This window comes from Mesoplodon bidens, assembly GCF_964165515.1.
Source record: "Mesoplodon bidens genome assembly, chromosome: 7".
NCBI classification, from domain to species: domain Eukaryota; kingdom Metazoa; phylum Chordata; class Mammalia; order Artiodactyla; family Ziphiidae; genus Mesoplodon; species Mesoplodon bidens.
In genome coordinates, this window is record NC_138164.1 from 55,706,295 (window position 1) to 55,722,452 (window position 16,158).

The following is a 16,158-nucleotide window of genomic DNA, read 5'->3' on the forward strand; positions in this document are numbered from 1 at the left end:
ATTTTTAACAGCTGAAGAGTAATTTATCTTCAGCACATACTATAATTTACCAAGGCATTTTCTCATGTATTTTGTTTCCTTGTTCTCATTGTGTTCTTTGCTATTGGAGAAAATGATGCAGTGAACAATTGTGTATATGTGGCTTTTTTCTTCTTCTGTTGAATAACTTGTCTAGGATAAATTCCCAGAAGTGGGATTGCTGTATTATAGGGTATAAACATTTTTATGGTTCATTTTATGTTGCTATATGTATATATATATATATATATATATATTTTTTTTTCCAAATGGATTGTACCTATACCAATTTATGCACCAGAAGCATGTATAGTTTCCAATTTAAACTACACCAGGTTCAGGGTTTTTGTTTGTTTTGTTTTGTTTTGTTTTATCAGTAGTTTTTGATATATGGCAATATGGCATTTAGGGGAAAATTCATAGGACCACACAGGTTTTCTTCATTACAAAGTAAAAATAAATATAACTCGAGGACTAGGAGTCCTTCCTTTCTGTGCTGGATAGATTTTCAAAAGTCTCATTATACTACGTGGCAAATGCTTTCCTAACAGCTTTGTTGGAAGCTAGGATGGAAAACCCCACTGCCATTAAACTCAGAATAGCAGAATGTGAAGGGAGGAATGCCAGGATTGAGGGCAGTTCATCCAATAGCACAACAAATTCAACTGCTCCTCAGTTTTAATTTAATTTTAGATGATAAAATTCATGGAAAGAACACAAAAATTTTGGTTCATTTCCTACCTCTGTTTTCACTAGCTGAATGATTTTGAACAAGTAGCGTATTCTCTTTGAGTCTTAGTTTTCTTGTCTGTATAGTGAAAAAATACTGAGATTCATTTGTTCATTTTAGAAATATTTATTGAGTGTGTGCTATGTTCAGGCACTATATATAGATGCCAGGCAAAGAGGGGAAGGTACCATGGTGAACAAGAAAGACAAAGTCCTGCCCTAGGACTGTGTCTAAAACAGACAGTGAACAAGTAAACAAACAAATAAATAATATATCACATTCAACACAGTCTAGCATTAGAGTAGGTGCTCTCTCATTACTTGGTGTTTCTCCCTCCCATTTTTTCCCATAAAATGTGTACTATTTTGATGATAATTTGTTCTGTACTACCCATGCAAACAATCTTTGAAATTCTAACTCCCAGTGTGGCATGCAATGACCTGCTCTGTTATTCCTTGCAAGGTTACAGAAACCCAGTTAATATCTCCCTTCTCTCACATCTGGGTGTGGGATATTAAAGGAGGTGGTTTGTAAGCAAGGTAATATAGGTGAGGTTTCCTGTGCGTCCTTCCAGTCTTTCACCTGATGTTTCATTTAGTTCAGGTCTCTTCATGACTGAAAGCAGAGCTGATTGCTGGTATATTTTGTTTGACTCACGCTGTTTTCTTATGTTTTTAAAATTTTAATTGGTTGCCAACGTTTAAAAATTTAAATAAAAATCCAGATTTCTGGTGTTTTGAAAAAACTAAGACTTGGCAACACCAAACCCATACTCTTTATATGGCTGGCCCCTGGAGGCATTTGAATTGGCTACTCCTGGCTTAAGGACATTCTGCCAAACTACCCCCTTCACTTTCCCAGGTCAGGGGAGATAGGAGGGAGAGGGAAGAGCTAAGTTATGGTGAGGAGGAAGGGGATAAAAAAGAGATCATTTGACCTTCCCCCGTTCTCCTCAAGTCAGAGACCCATTGCTGTGCCTTTAATTTAACCTTTACCCTGATAGAGTTAATTCAATTGCTCTTCTAAGACAGAAATGAAATACTTATTTCTTTATATTCTTACCCTGGGTAGTGCCCACTGGTTTGGAAAGCTATGCCACCCCCCCCCCCAAAATGCCCAGAATTGTTTTTCAGAGTCTAGTGCAGCAGTTCTCAAAGTGTGGTCTAAAGGCCCATCAGGGGTCCCTGAGACCCTTTCAGGGGTTCCACAAGGTCAAAACAATTTTCATAGTAATACTAAGATGTTATTTGCCCTTTTCACTGGGTTGACATTTGCACTGAGGGTGCCAAAGCCAAAGCCAAGGACAAGTCAGTGTGTTCTTCACTGCCAGGCATTTGCTTGTAAAGAAAAGAAAAGAAAAAGAGCCAGTTTCACTGAAGAATGTCCACTTTTATTAAATTTCAATTCTTGAATACAAGTCTTTTTAATATTCTATGTGAAGAAATTAGAAGTATGCAAAAAGCGCCTCTGCTACTTATCAAAGTGAGGAACTGCACTTGTGCTACTATTTGAGTTGCACGCTGCGCTAGCCTTATTATTGATATTGTAGAACAATAGTTTTATTTGAAAGAACAACTGACAGACAAACTGTGATTATTCAGGCTTGGGAATTTGGCAGATATTTTCTCAAAGAATGAAGTGAGCCTGTCACTTCAAGGAAGAAAACTGACAGTATTTGTTGCCAATGATAAAATTTGAGTTTGCAAGCAAAAATTAGAATTCAGGTAAAGTTATAGCTGCCTCCATGAGTTTGACAACTTCATAATAGTTACAGAATTTTCTGATGCAATTAGAGGTGATATTAAAGAGTGTGATTTTTTTCTATAATGAAACATGGCAATATTTGGAGCATCTGTGTAAATCATTGAACCAATATTTTCCAAATCAACAGTGCTTGATGTTATAAAAATTATGCCTGGGTAAAAGAGCAGTTCAAAGTGTAAGACAGACCAGTGGATGTTAATAGAACAGAGTAAGAAAAGTTCACTGATGTAGTTTCAGATTCCACATTACAACTAACCTTTAAGAAACTACCGCTTGTTAAATTTTGCAGTAGTATCAAAGAATATCCACAATTATCTGATAAGGCTACTAAAATACGCCTATCTTTTCCAACTGTATAGCTGTGTGAGGCTGGATTTTCTTCATATACTGTAAACAAAACAGCGTGTAACAGATTGACTGCAGAAGCAGGTATGGAAAGCCAGCTTCTTCTATTAAGTGTTCTGTTAAGCCAGACATTAATGAAATTTCCAAAAAGGGAAAAACAATGTCACTCTTCTCACTAAATTTATTATTTGAAAGTAGTTAATTTTTCCTGAAAAGTATGTTATTCATGTTGACTTGTAATAGGTTTATTGTTTTTTAATGAATTAATATTTTTAAATTATCTCAGTTTTAATTTATAACATGGTAAATGGCAGTAGATATAACCACATAAACAAAATCTCTTTGGGGTGCTCAATAATTAAAATATGTAAAGCAGTTCTAAGACTAAAAGGTCTGATATTCTCAAAGTCTAATGAAATAAACTCAGCCACATTTAAACCTTCTAAGAGAGATTGCCCTCACGTTGCCTACTATGGCTGCTGTCTGGGAAAAAACTGCCCTTAGAGCCTCAGAATGAATTAGAGGGGAAAGCCCCCCCATTACTTTATTTAGTGGCATCTTTCTGGGCCCGCAAGAAGCCTGGTCTCCCCCAACCCCGTCGTCCTTTGTCCTTAATGGGCTTGGCTCTGAAAGACTGTGGATTGAAGTGAGAGTTCTCTCAAATTTGCATAATTACAGAGCTCCGGATTTGAATTAAATGATCTTTGGTTTTTTTCTTAAATAAGTACAAATATAAAACTAGGTGCACTATTTCTGCTCTTATACAATTACAAAACCTAATACAGTTTATAAATTATAAAAAACCAAAACAATCAAATGAACAATGTTAGTTTCATTTGCAGATGATGTGTTGCTAAACGAAGCTGTCACTACAGCTTAAGTGTGGTGCACCCTGTTGTGGCTAAGTTTAGCAAACTTGTGCCACAGTGATGGTGCCCCACTTTCCCCACCACCTTTGTCTATTCCAAGTACTGTGAAACATTCATCATTGTGTGCCATTATCTCATTTTAGCTTCATGTGGCTGGAGGGCATCATTTACATATTGTCTGCTCCTTTCTCTTCTCATTAGCCTGAGGCAAAGTAATACTGCTTGGTAAGAACTAGATGCTAACTCTTACCACTGCCTCTAAAATCTCATCATGATGAATATATAGATGATCCAGAATATTTATACTTTAAAAACTCATCAGAATGAAACACTAATTTAAAAATGTTGGTGGAGAGAGCTCCTGAGGACATGTGTGTGGACCTCAGCTTGAGAAACATTTCAGTTAAGAGTATGGAGTCTGAAATCAGACTGACCTGGATTTGAATTTGCATTTGAATTCTGCTGTTGACTGTCTGTCTTTGTGCAATTACCCAACCTCTCTGAACCTCAGTTTCCTCATCCTGTCTCTGATGGTTTTATTTAATTTTTTTAAATATCATAATCCCTATCTCCAAGGGTAATTGTGAGGATGGAGATAAAGTATATAAAGCACCTGGCATAAACCTGGCATTTAATAAATTTCCTTCTCTTTCCCAAAATGAACCCTTGGATCAAGCTTGTCCACTAATGAAGAGAGGCACAGGTAGATCTGGGACACTTGAAGGCAAACAAACCCTGTAATAAACACACAACCAAGCAGACCCCTCCAGGCTTTGTTTTCCACAGCAGAGATGCTGGACTGTCTTTTGGGCCCAAGTGAGAGGTTGAGTCTGTGCCCTGTTGTAGGGCATGAGCCTCCAGTTCTGGAGAGGGACATAGCCTGGCCTTCTGAGGCCTTGGTCTCTGAGTCCTTTCTGGCCTGTCCAGGAATATCTGTCTCCCCAAAGAAGCAGATCACTCTGCTTTGTGCTTCACTTACAGGGAGTGGAGCTTGCTCGCTCTACACACTGCTTCACGCTTGAGGGTATTAATGGAAAAGCCCCGGTTCTGGGCACATGCATGGGTATGGATATAGGTGTGAGCTTTATGGGGCGACCACTAGTTGACCAGAAACACAGAAGTGGACAGATAGAGGCGGTACTGATCTGCTCATTATGCCAGCAGGACGTGCAAGATATAGGTGCCTGGCTCCTACTCTGTCAGCATTTGCTCTGTAAGGACTGCTTCCAGGGCTTGATCCAGGAGCTAGGGCAGGTTGCTGGGGTTCATGGGACTGTCCCAGATGGTAAGTACAAAAACACCACAGGTTCACCTCCTTCTATATAACAGGTCTCTTCCCATTTCATAGGTACTGAAGTTCAGGTGTAGAAAGAATCAGAATGTAAGAGCCCAAGGGATACTCGTTGCTGAAAGCAGCTCTTTGGGGAATCTGTGAGACAAAGCGAATCCTCTTGATGTTTAATATATGTTTTGTAAGCTGGGATTTTTCATGTTTGGGATTTCCTTAAATTGGTGGCAGGCTAAGAAACCTGGGAAGGTTTTGATTCAAGGTTTGGCTGACTCCCCAGAAGGAGAGGGCATGTCCTGACCCACTGAACTTCCAAGGCAGGGGGAGAATGGCTGGGCTCCTAGCGTCAGTCAGGAACAGATTTTGAACAGACTCGCACTGTCTAATGAAGCATTCACCATCTAAGCTGCTCCCTCCTCCAGCAGGGAGGAGCTTCTGTCTCTCTTCTGAACGTCAGGTTTCCTAGGAAACAATCTCATTGAGAACTGTGAAGTCCTTGGAGACAAGAGCCAAGTCCCTTCGTTTCAGTATTCTAGCACAGGGCATGTAACAGAGATGCAGTGAGTGTCTGCTGAATGAACTCGTGGGATGAAAAAGCCAAATAAGTTGACAGCATTTAGAAACATCATCATTGTTTGTTTTATTGTCTGCAGTTTTTTCAAAGTGATTTGTAGCACAAGTTTAGGCTATCTTTGAGGCATTATAGCATTGCAGTTGTCTTTAGATCTGAATTTCGAGGCCTCTAAACCCTTGGGCAAGCTACCTAAGCTCTCTGAGTCTCTGTTGAGAGTTCAGAGTACAGAAAAGGTATTGTATACTTTGATTTTTTAAATTAATACATGATTTTTAAACTTACTACTTAGACTTAGTTCTTCCTTAAGCCTTTAATTTTAACTTACAAATCTTGTTCTATTTATAAATATAGCAAATTTAACAATCACTTTTAAGGGGCCTTTCATTAATATTTAAACATATTTACAGTTAATATTTGCTTTTATAAACTAAATTTTTAAAAATAATTCAATTGTCCAGCAAATAAGCATTCTAAATTACTTAAAGAACTCTTGGAAATACAGTAAGTTAAATGTATAAATAAGGTGAATCTTAAATATGTCTTAAAAAGTTCCAGCACTGTCGGGTTATTATCCAGAATATGTAAAGAACTCTTACAACTCAAGAATAAAAACAAACAAACAACCCAATTAAAAACTGGGCAAAGAACTTGGAATAGACATTTCTCCAAACAAGATATCCAAACGCCAAGCAAGCACATGAAAAAATGTTTACTATCACTGATATTTAGGGAAATACAAATCAAAACCATAATGAGATACCACCTCACATCTGTTAGGATGGCTAGTATTAAAAAAAAGAACAGAAAATAAGTGTTTGTGAGGATGTGGAGAAATTGGAATCCTGTGCACTGTTGGTGGGAATATAAAATGGTGCAGACTCCATGGAGAACGGTAAAGTGATTCCTCAAAAAATTTAAATATAGAATTACCAGCAGTTCCACTTCTGGATATATACCCAAAGTAATTAAAAGCAGGGACTAGAAGAGATATTTTTATGCCTGTGTTCATAGCAGCCTTATTTGCAATAGCCAAAAGGTGGAAGGAACCTAAGAGTCCATGGACAGATGAATGGATAAATAATTGTGGTATACACATATAATGGAATATTATTCATCCTTAATAAGGAAGGAAATTCTGACACATGCTACAACATGAATGACCTTTGAGAACAGTATGTTAAATGAAATAAGCCAGTCATAAAAAGACAAATACTCTGTGATTCTACTTACATGAGGTACCTAAAGTAGCCAGATTTATAGAGATAGAAAGTAGAACGGTGGTTGCCAAGGGGTGGGAGAAGGAGGGAATGGGGAGTTGTTTAATGATATAGTTTCAGTTTTGCCTTTTTTTTAATTTTAATTTTTCTATTGGAGTATAGTTGATTTACAGTGTTGTTAGTTTCAAGTTTTTCCCATTTTTTTAATCAGGTTTTTGTTGTTGTTGAGTTCTTTATGTATTCTCAATACTAGACCCTTATCAGATAAATGATTTGCAAATATTTTCTCTCATTCCATGGGTTGCCTTTTGTTTTGTTGATAGTGTCCTGTTAACATAGTGAAAGTTTTAAATCTTAAAGAAGTCCAACGTACCTATTTTTTCCAAAAGCCTGTGTTTTTGGTGTCATATCCAGGAAATTATTGCCAAATCCATTGTCATAAAGCTTTTCCCCTATGTTTTCTTGTGAGAGTTTTATAGTTTGGACTCTTATGTTTAGGTCTTTGATCTCATTTAAGATTTTTTTTTTAATGTTTTAAAATTTTGTTTATTTATTTATTTATTTTTGGCTGTGTTGGGTCTTCGTTTCTGTGCGTGGGCTTTCTCTAGTTGCGGCGAGTGGGGGCCACTCTTCATCGTGGTGCGTGGGCCTCTCACTGTCGCGGCCTCTCTTGTCGCGGAGCACAAGCTCCAGGCGCGCAGGCTCAGTAGTTGTGGCGCACAGGCCTAGTTGCTCCGCGGCATGTGGGATCTTCCCAGACCAGGGCTCGAACCCATGTCCCCTGCATTGGCAGGCAGATTCTCAACCACTGCACCACCAGGGGAGCCCCTCACTTAAGATTTTTAACGTGAACTAGGGACTTCCCTGGTGGTCCGGTGGGTAAGACTCGGTGCTCCCAATGCAGGGGGCCCAGGTTCGATCCCTGGTCCGGGAACTAGATCCCACATGTATGCCGCGACTAAGATCTGGTGCAGCCTAAACAAATAAATAAACAAATAAAATACATTTAAAAAAACACAACAGAATGCCTTAAAAAAATAAAAGAGTTTTAACATGAACTAATTATGCATGTTTCAAGGATATGTTTGACTCTAAAGTCAGAAAACTAAATTCATACTAGTGACAATTATTAGAATCATAGTGTTTTGTTGCCAGGTTATTCTAAGTGCGAGGGAGAATGAAAACATAAGCTTTGGTGTCACTATATCTGGGCATCTGAGTGTGAGTCCTAATCTACCTGCCACTTAATACAGTAGTTGTATAGCTTGGTAAGTTTTCCTCCCTGTAAAATGGGGACGATGATAGTAGTAATTAACTTATAGGATTGTTATGAAGATTAAATGAGAACATACACATAAAACGTTCTGTACTGTGCCTAGGATATAGTAAGAGACCAAGAAATGTGAAAAAATACCATTGTTTAGAACTTGTGAAACTGAAGTGGAAAAAAATCTGTTAGATGCAAACATGCTTGACTTGGAACCAGAGAGGCAATTTCTTGAATATGTGGCACCTTACCTTATTTAGTATGTCCTGCGGTCTGGCCAGGCTATTGTTACCTTCCATATTTGCATTTGTGGATCAGAGTGGAATAAGCTTCCTCTGCTACTTGGAGGTTTTAGGATTCTATGCTGTGTGGTATTTGTTGGTTTGTATGTCTATCTCCTTCACAGGTAGTTACTGACTTTTATGTACCAGGCCCTGTGGCATTTAAGGTGCAGAGATGAAAAGACAGGGCCCTTGCCTTCATGGAACTCATATTCTATTGAAGGGCAGATAACTAAACAGATGATAATAATACAGTGTGGTAAGAATGTGAAGAGAAGACTGTTTAAAGTTTAGGCAAAGGAGCAATACCTCTGGGAGATTCTCCATGCACAAGGACTGGTGGGTATCAGTTGCTCACTGAATGTTTTCTGAAGGACTAAAAGAATGGCACTCAAATGAGCTGACTGATGAAAAGCAGAGATGTCACCTATCTCTGGCAAGTCCAGTGAGATACCCAATACCTGAACTTAGATTCCTGTGGTAATTTGAGAAGCCATGCTTTGGGAGTTTGGTTCTTTGGAAAGAGCTTTTAGCACTGCCACTTTATCCAGCAGAGTAGGAGTACAGACTTGCTAAAAGGCTTATCCTATTTCTGCCAATCTGGGGCTTTCAAAAGTTAAATATGGGAATAGGTAGAGGGTTGGCAGGGGAGATGGATAGAGGCTGAAGAATTAAATAGGTCCTTAGCATCAATGCCTCCGGCCAGTTGTGGCCACATTGCATGGGGATGAGTCCATTTCCATAAATCTATTCCTGCTGGTTGCTGGGCAGAACTGAGAAGTTGCTGAGTTGAATGGAAGAGGGGCTGTGCCTGGGCTCAGTGTCTGTCCAGCTGGTTTTCAACTCTGATCCCTCAGTGGAGCCTCTCCAGGCCTGCATGTTTGCAGTGGGGCTCAGCACTGGGGGAGGGAGTGAGGTGGGCATCTCATTCAACTGGGCTGTGCCTTTCATCTCTACAATGCCACAGCCCAACATAGAACCTGCATTCCATTAATGCAGCCACAGGCTAACTGAGATTCTCCCCAGCAACTCCATCACACTAGGAAGTAGGTCTGCATCAGGTCTTAGGCTCTGAGGGGACCAGCTGGACCAGGTCTTTGAAAGCTGATGATGGGAACCAAAGCAAAGGCAGTAGTATGCTGAGCACACAATGTCTTAGCTGTGCTGTGGGATGACTGGAGTGGAAGGCTCCAGAAAGGCTGGATATTGGAAACGGATCTACTCAGCCAATGAGAATATCTTCTTGGGACTGTTTGCTTTTAAGCCTATTTGAAAATGGTCCCAAGTCAAATTCTACGTGGAAAGTTGGCCATTGAGTCCCCAAGTGATACTTTAAATAAGTGTAGCAAGCTCTGAAGGAAGCTGGCATGCCTGAAACTGTTTACTATGTGCTGGATCTGTCTTCAAAATTCTCAGGGCTCCTATGGTTTTATGTGTTGTTTTAGGGGAGGAAGGCCATTACTTGAATATTTCCTTCCCCATGTGAATAAAAGGAACATTATTCTTTCTCTTCAAATTTACTAAAAGACATATCCTAGATGGGAGACCTTGATTCTGAAGCTCAGATTCCAGAATCTCTTTGTTTAGTATCTTAATTTTCCCAATTTCAGTGTGGATGATGCAGTCTACATATGGGCAGAGCCCTGGTCTGGAAGTCATGGGCCCTGGAGCTCGGTCTGGACTCTAGCACTAACTGACTGGGTGATCCTGTGTATTCTCTGGGACTGGACTTGAAGACCTCTAAGAACACAAAATAACCACCATAGCCTCCTGCTTCCTGAAGCTGGTGATGGGTAACAGCATATCCCTTGAAAACTACAAATGCTGAAAGAGGGAGCAATCTCTGTTCCTCAGCGGGCAGGCCTTGGGGCTTTGGGAAGATCCAAAGAGAGGGACCTGATGCAAGATGCTACAACCTCAGAGTCAGAGAGGGAAGTGATACGTATCTTAATGAGCAGCTCAGCTGGAGGGGCTCTAATGGCCTGGGGTGAGAGTGGGAGGCAGAGGGGATGAGATCTCAGCACCAGGAGCTTGGCAGGCGAGGTGACTGCTATTTGCTCACTCCAGGTGATGAACAGTGTGTGCAACTATTGTGGGATCTGTTGTGGGCAGTGACCCAAGTTTCCCAGGTGGAGGGCAGGTTGCTGAGCTGGGCTGAGCTGGGTGTGCAGCAGGTGCAGAAGCTGGAGCTCCAGAGCCCTATCAGCAGGATGGTTTTTTAGTTCATGAACAGTTTCCCCACCTTAATTGGCTCTCTAGGGCCCTGGGAGTAGCACTGGTACCTCAGAACCGTTACTGGGAGAGCAATTCCCCTGGTGATGGGAAGGAGGCAGGCAGTGTTTTGGGGGATGTGCTTGCTGCTGCTGGCACTACTTGGAAAGCTATAGCTAGGGAGGGAGTTCAAGGTAGATGTGATTGATGGACAGGGTCTTGGAGCCAAATTTCCTTTCCAAACAGAAGGGTCTTGACCAATTTAGGCTATTCAGTAGACAGTGGGGAGCCACTGAAAATTTTGGGTCAGTGGAATATAATCAAATCTGTATTTTTGAAAAGTCATTCTGGTTTCCTGAGAAGAATGAATGGAGGAGACAAGACTGGATGCAGTAAGACCTGCTAGGAAGCTACTGTAGTTGTCCAGGCCACTGGTTCCTGATTACTGGTCCTTGAACCAGTGCTGGTCTGGATGCCTAAGAATTATTTGGGAAACTTGCTAAAAATATAGATTCCTGGTCCCGTACCCACACCCAAGAGATTTGGATTTGGTAGATTTGGGATTTCTAACAAACGCTACAGATTTGTGAATCATTGGTCCAGCAAGGCAGAATGAGGCCTGATCCTTTTAAGAAGGTATGGATGCCAGAGAAAGTAGGATACAGGTATGATAAGATTTGGCAACTGCCCTCTTCCTCCTCCCGTTACCTATCTCTGTTCATGGCAGCCCATCCATGTGACCCTTTTTCCTTCACATACCACCACTCCCCTCAGCATCCTACTTTGGTCATGTCCTCTTGGTTCTCTTTGAAACAACTCTTCTGTCCCTTTTTTTCCCATTTCTACCCTCATTCAGGATCCCATTAATCCTTAACTGGACAAGCCTCCTCCCTGCCCCCCACCCCCACCCCCAATCTCCAGTCCATCAAGATAGTCATAAAGCCAGAACCCTTTTTGGGTGGCCTTTGCTTTTAGGATAAATGTCAAGCCTCTTGGCTTAGCATCCAGGGCTCTTCAGGCACTTACTCTACTGCCAGTCTTTCCAGGTTCATTCCCTGTCACTTCCCCTCTGTGCTCTTGAAATTTGCCTGTACTCTGGGCTTTAGCAATTGTCCTGGACTCGTAGTTTTGCCCCATCCTAATATCTTTCCTCTAACCTGACCCTGTTTTTCCTCCCTCTTTCTCTCCCAGCTTGTGTGTAACTGTATCTCCCTGGGGGGAGGGGTAGAGTTAGCTGCCGAGGGACACCTCTCAGGACCTTTGTGCATTATAAATGTGTGTCTTCTCCATCTGAAGTCCTAATCCTCTGCTGTGACGGACAATTGGTCACTATGGCAACTGAGTGTGACATCACAGGATAAGGACTTCAGGTGAAGTGGCAGGAGCAGGTGAGTGTGTAGGAGACAGACTTTAATGTCTGTCGAAGCCCCCTCGCCCCCACCCTCCTTCAGTGCCGGGGGCATGGAGGGCTATCTCGGGCTCCTGCTGATTTTTAAAATGCTGTGGTGAGAGTGTGTGCCTGGCATCTGCTTGCTGCAGTAGTGTGGGGCTGACAGAGTGTGTCAAGTTGAGCTCTGGCTGTGCAGGCACCGCTGCTGCGTGAGCCTGTTATTCCATTCTGGATTGCTATTTTGATACCCAGATTGCATCATTCTTCCTACGTATAAACAGGGGGTCCCCAGGGCCCTGCAGCTACTCACTTCTCTACCAACACTGTTGTTGTGATGAGCTCTATTTAAATGAGCTGCCGGATCGGGGCAGGTTCCAGCCACACATGAGCACTGTCATTTTGGGGAACATGGAGGGCTGAAGGATTTTTGGATCGAGTCCTAAAAGGCTGAGAGTGATGGCCTCCTGAGCTATGCAGAGGGCGACAGAGCTAGTTCCTGAAAGTTGAAAATCTCGTTTTCTTCCTTCTGAGCTTCTGTTCCAAGGCACCCAGAGGATTAGGAAGGAGATGCAGCTAGGAAGAGAGTCGCCTCTTTGAGGTCTCCCTCTTGCTGTTCAGTTTGGGAAAAATACTGCAGAGCCTTCGAGATAAACAGGAACAGGAGGAGTCAACCAAGCCCTTTCTTGCAGAAGCGTCTCAGGTGAGCTGGAGAAATGCAGCCCCGGCTGAGGATGCATCAGGGACAGGAGGAGAGGACCCAGGCTGCTCCCCCTTCCCCACCCCGCACCCAGCTCCCTGAGGCTTAGGCCCTGTGGCCCATCTGGCTGCAGAGTGCAGGGTGGGTGTTCCTGGGCACTTGGTAAGCACCATCCTCTGGGACCTGTGGTGGTCTCACCTGTCGCTCTTCTGACTTCTCCCCCCAGGTGTTGCTCTAATCACAGGGCAGCAGGCCCCACAGGTAAGCCTGTTGGCAGCCAGGGGCAGGAGCAGAATCACCTTAGGATCGAGATCTGTCTTTCTAGCAGGGTCTGGGCATCTGGGGAGTGGGTGCAACGTGTTTCTCAAAGGTGGTGCTGCTCTGAGCTATGGGCTAGAGGAAGGCTTCGGGGGCTTGTGTGGTGGGGGCCTTAGCTGATGCCCAGTACCCTGGGGCTGCCTTGGGTGGGAGGGCAGGAATGGTTAGTGAGGATGGCCAGCCTGCCAGAGACTATAACTGCAGTGGTTTTTCTCCTTGCATAATGTCCGATAGAGGCATACCCCTGACAGAGGTAATCAGGGACTACTCAGTGGTTCAAGGTGCCACCTGTGATTTACAAGGATCTGTGGTTTTTAGCTATGTCCCTCCCTCTTTCTGGGCCTCTGTGTCACCATCTTTATGATGAGGGAACTGGGTAGATGAACAGTGGAAAAAGCTAGGTCTGGAAGCTGGGTTTGTCCAGCTTTGGTTCTACAGGTGAGAGCGGGCAGTGGAGCATCAGTCTCCTCCAGATTATACCACTGCTCTATTGGAGTCAGAGCTTGGGCCCCAGCGGCAAAGTTTCACGGAGCCCTGGACAAGAGCTCTAGAATGAAGGGCCTTTTAACCCTCAGAGCGTTGCTTAGCACTGAGCTCGGGCTTACGTGCATGTGTCCCGACCTGGTGGGCTGAGCTGACCCATGCTAGTTTTCTGAGACCTCCTTGGGACTCCTCTCCCACCCCAGCCCCATGCCCAGGTTGCCTTGGCACTGCCGTTCATGTCTGAGGGTGGACTACCTAGTCTTGGCCCACCCCCCTTGCTGCCTCACTACGTCCTGGGGTCAGCACACTCTCTAGGCCCCAGCAGCAGTCGTCGTAGCGCCAAACCTCAGGCTGCACCCTAAGCCCACTCATGGGTCCTTCAGTGAAGCTGGGAGTTAGGGGACGCAAAAGGTGTCCTCCAATTCCCCACCAACCCCCAGGGTACCTAGGTATCAGGACACCCTTCTGTCTGTTGGGCATCTGCCCTTTTCTCTTCTCTGCCAGAGGGGAAATACATGACGGCTGCATTCGGAGTCTTCCTTAACTTGTTGGAGCCTCTTTAAAACTGGGTGAGCTTGCCTTTCTCAGCTGCATGATACAGGGGGCAGATCTATCCGGCTCAGCCACAGGGGAAAGGGGTTCTCTCTCTTTGGCACTGGTCCTCAAACTTGGTTGTACATTGTAGTCACCTGGGGAATTCTTTTTTTTTTTTTAAATAAATTTATTTATGTATTTATTTATGGTTGCGTTGGGTCCTCATTGCTGGGCGTGGGCTTTCTCTAGTGGCAGCGAACAGGTACGGGGGGCCCTCATTGCGGTGGCTTCTCTTGTAAAGCCCGGGCTCTAGGCATGCGGGCTCAGCAGCTGCGGTGCGTGGGCTCAGCCGCTCCGCAGCATGTGGGGTACTCCCGGGCCAGGGCCCGAACCCGTGTCCCCTGCACTGGCAGGCGGACTCTCAACCACTGCACCACCAGGGAGTCCCCTCACCTGGGGAATTTTTAAAAATACTGATGCCTGGCTCCTACCTCCTGAAACTCTGATTTAATTGATATGGGATATGGACTGGACATCAGGATGTTTAAAAGTACCTCATATGATTCAAATATGTAACAGAGTTTGAGAACCACTGATCTGTAGAATGAAACTGCCCCCAGATTTATTTTTTCTAGGCAGAAAAACTCTGCTTCATTTGCCTTTTCTCGAAGATCATATTTCTTAAAACTTTAAGCATAGCTGGGGCTGGCTTCCAGCTCCTTCTCGATTCCAAGTTCAAAGCTGGGTCCAGGTCATCATTAGAGTCTGATCATTATTATGGAATATTTTACTTAAAATCAAATCATTTAGTTAATTAAAATAAAATTATCTTGTTTATTTACACTTGAATTAGAGAGGAGTATAGCATAGTGGACAGGGCTGAGTTTTAGAGGTGGACAGACTTGGTTGGGCTCCAGTTATAGTTCTGCCTCTGCTTTCTATGATCTTTGGTAGGTGACAACTTCTTGGAGCCTCAGTCTATCCAACTATGAAATGGGGACAATGCCTACCTCTAAGAGATGGTTTGACGATTATATAAGACATGTAAAGTGCCTGATATAGGGAGTGGTGGTAAAAGAATAATTTGTCCCATACCTCCCAGGGACCAGAAGTGCTCACTCTTGTGACAGATGGATTGAACATCTTCAGTTTTCAGAGAACCTCTGGTGCCTGTGTGTTCTTCATTCTGGAAGCAGAAGCCCACTCCCTTTGGGGATGGTTGTGTGGCCCCTGGGCCCTGATCCTGCATTTCTCAGAATTGTTGTTCCTCTGTATGAAATACAAGCTCAATGCTGTTGCTTGAATAATTCAAGTAGAAAGAAAAAAGCAATATATCTAAATAATATTTTATGTAATATGTGATTTAAATATGTATTAAAAACTAAATTAATGTTAAATATTGTAAGTTGATGTTTGGCCATTTTATATATATCCACAGCCCTAAGAGTTCATGTATTCTAACTGTCTAAAAAAACTTTGTTTTGGTATCCTCATTGAAAAATGGGGAATCCTCTTTATAAAAACAAAGAGCTCAAGGTTGACACAGCTCGATGGGGGTTAGGGACCTTCTGAGGGAAGATAAGAATTTCTGGGCAAAAGTTGTGACACAAAGAGAGCCCATGTCCTCTGTGTCCACTTTGGTCCCCACAGTCGCCCTGGTACCTGTGTGTATCACCGCCACGGTTCTCCAGCCCTGCTGTCTGCTACAGCAGCCCCTGTTTAGACTGGAGGAGGTCTTAGATCCAGGCCTCCCTCAGCCACAAGCCTGTCCCTGACTTGCTGACAAGGGTGGCTGTCTGTCCCTTCCCATCTTGCCCAGGGGAATATTTCTGAAGCCTGGTTGCAGTAGGCAGAGGAGGAGGGTTGGATAATCCTTACTTCCCTTCTATTCCCATTCCCCTCATTTAAGGATGTAGAAAGTACAGTTCAGAGAAAAGGGGTCGCTTACCTAAGGTTGCACAGTTAGTGACAGTCCTGGGCCTGGAACCCACATCTCCCAGTTCACAGCCTTTCCCAAGCCCCACACCTCTGCTCTGGATCAGACCTGATTCCTTTATTTTCCTGGGCTGTTTTTTTCCACCACCCCGAAAACCTCCAAATGGCTTTTGACTACTTTCATTGTCTGTGAGCACAAGGAACACACTTGGAATACTCAAACCCACAAGAAACATA

The 16,158-nt window shown here is 43.2% G+C and overlaps 1 protein-coding gene across 5 annotated transcripts in view; it reads left to right on the forward strand.

Annotated features, from left to right (window-relative positions):
* The window catches only part of TRIM66 (tripartite motif containing 66), a 59,890-nt gene that overhangs the window by 3,829 nt on the left and 39,903 nt on the right, over nt 1-16,158 (forward strand). Inside the window, exon 1 of one of the 5 annotated variants that reach the window (XM_081241293.1) lies at nt 12,204-12,654. The exons of the other annotated variants lie outside the window; for them this stretch is intronic. The gene's annotated coding sequence lies outside the window, so the exon portion shown is untranslated. Of the gene's footprint in view, nt 1-12,203; nt 12,655-16,158 lie in introns of those variants that run through there. 5 annotated transcript variants of the gene reach the window in all.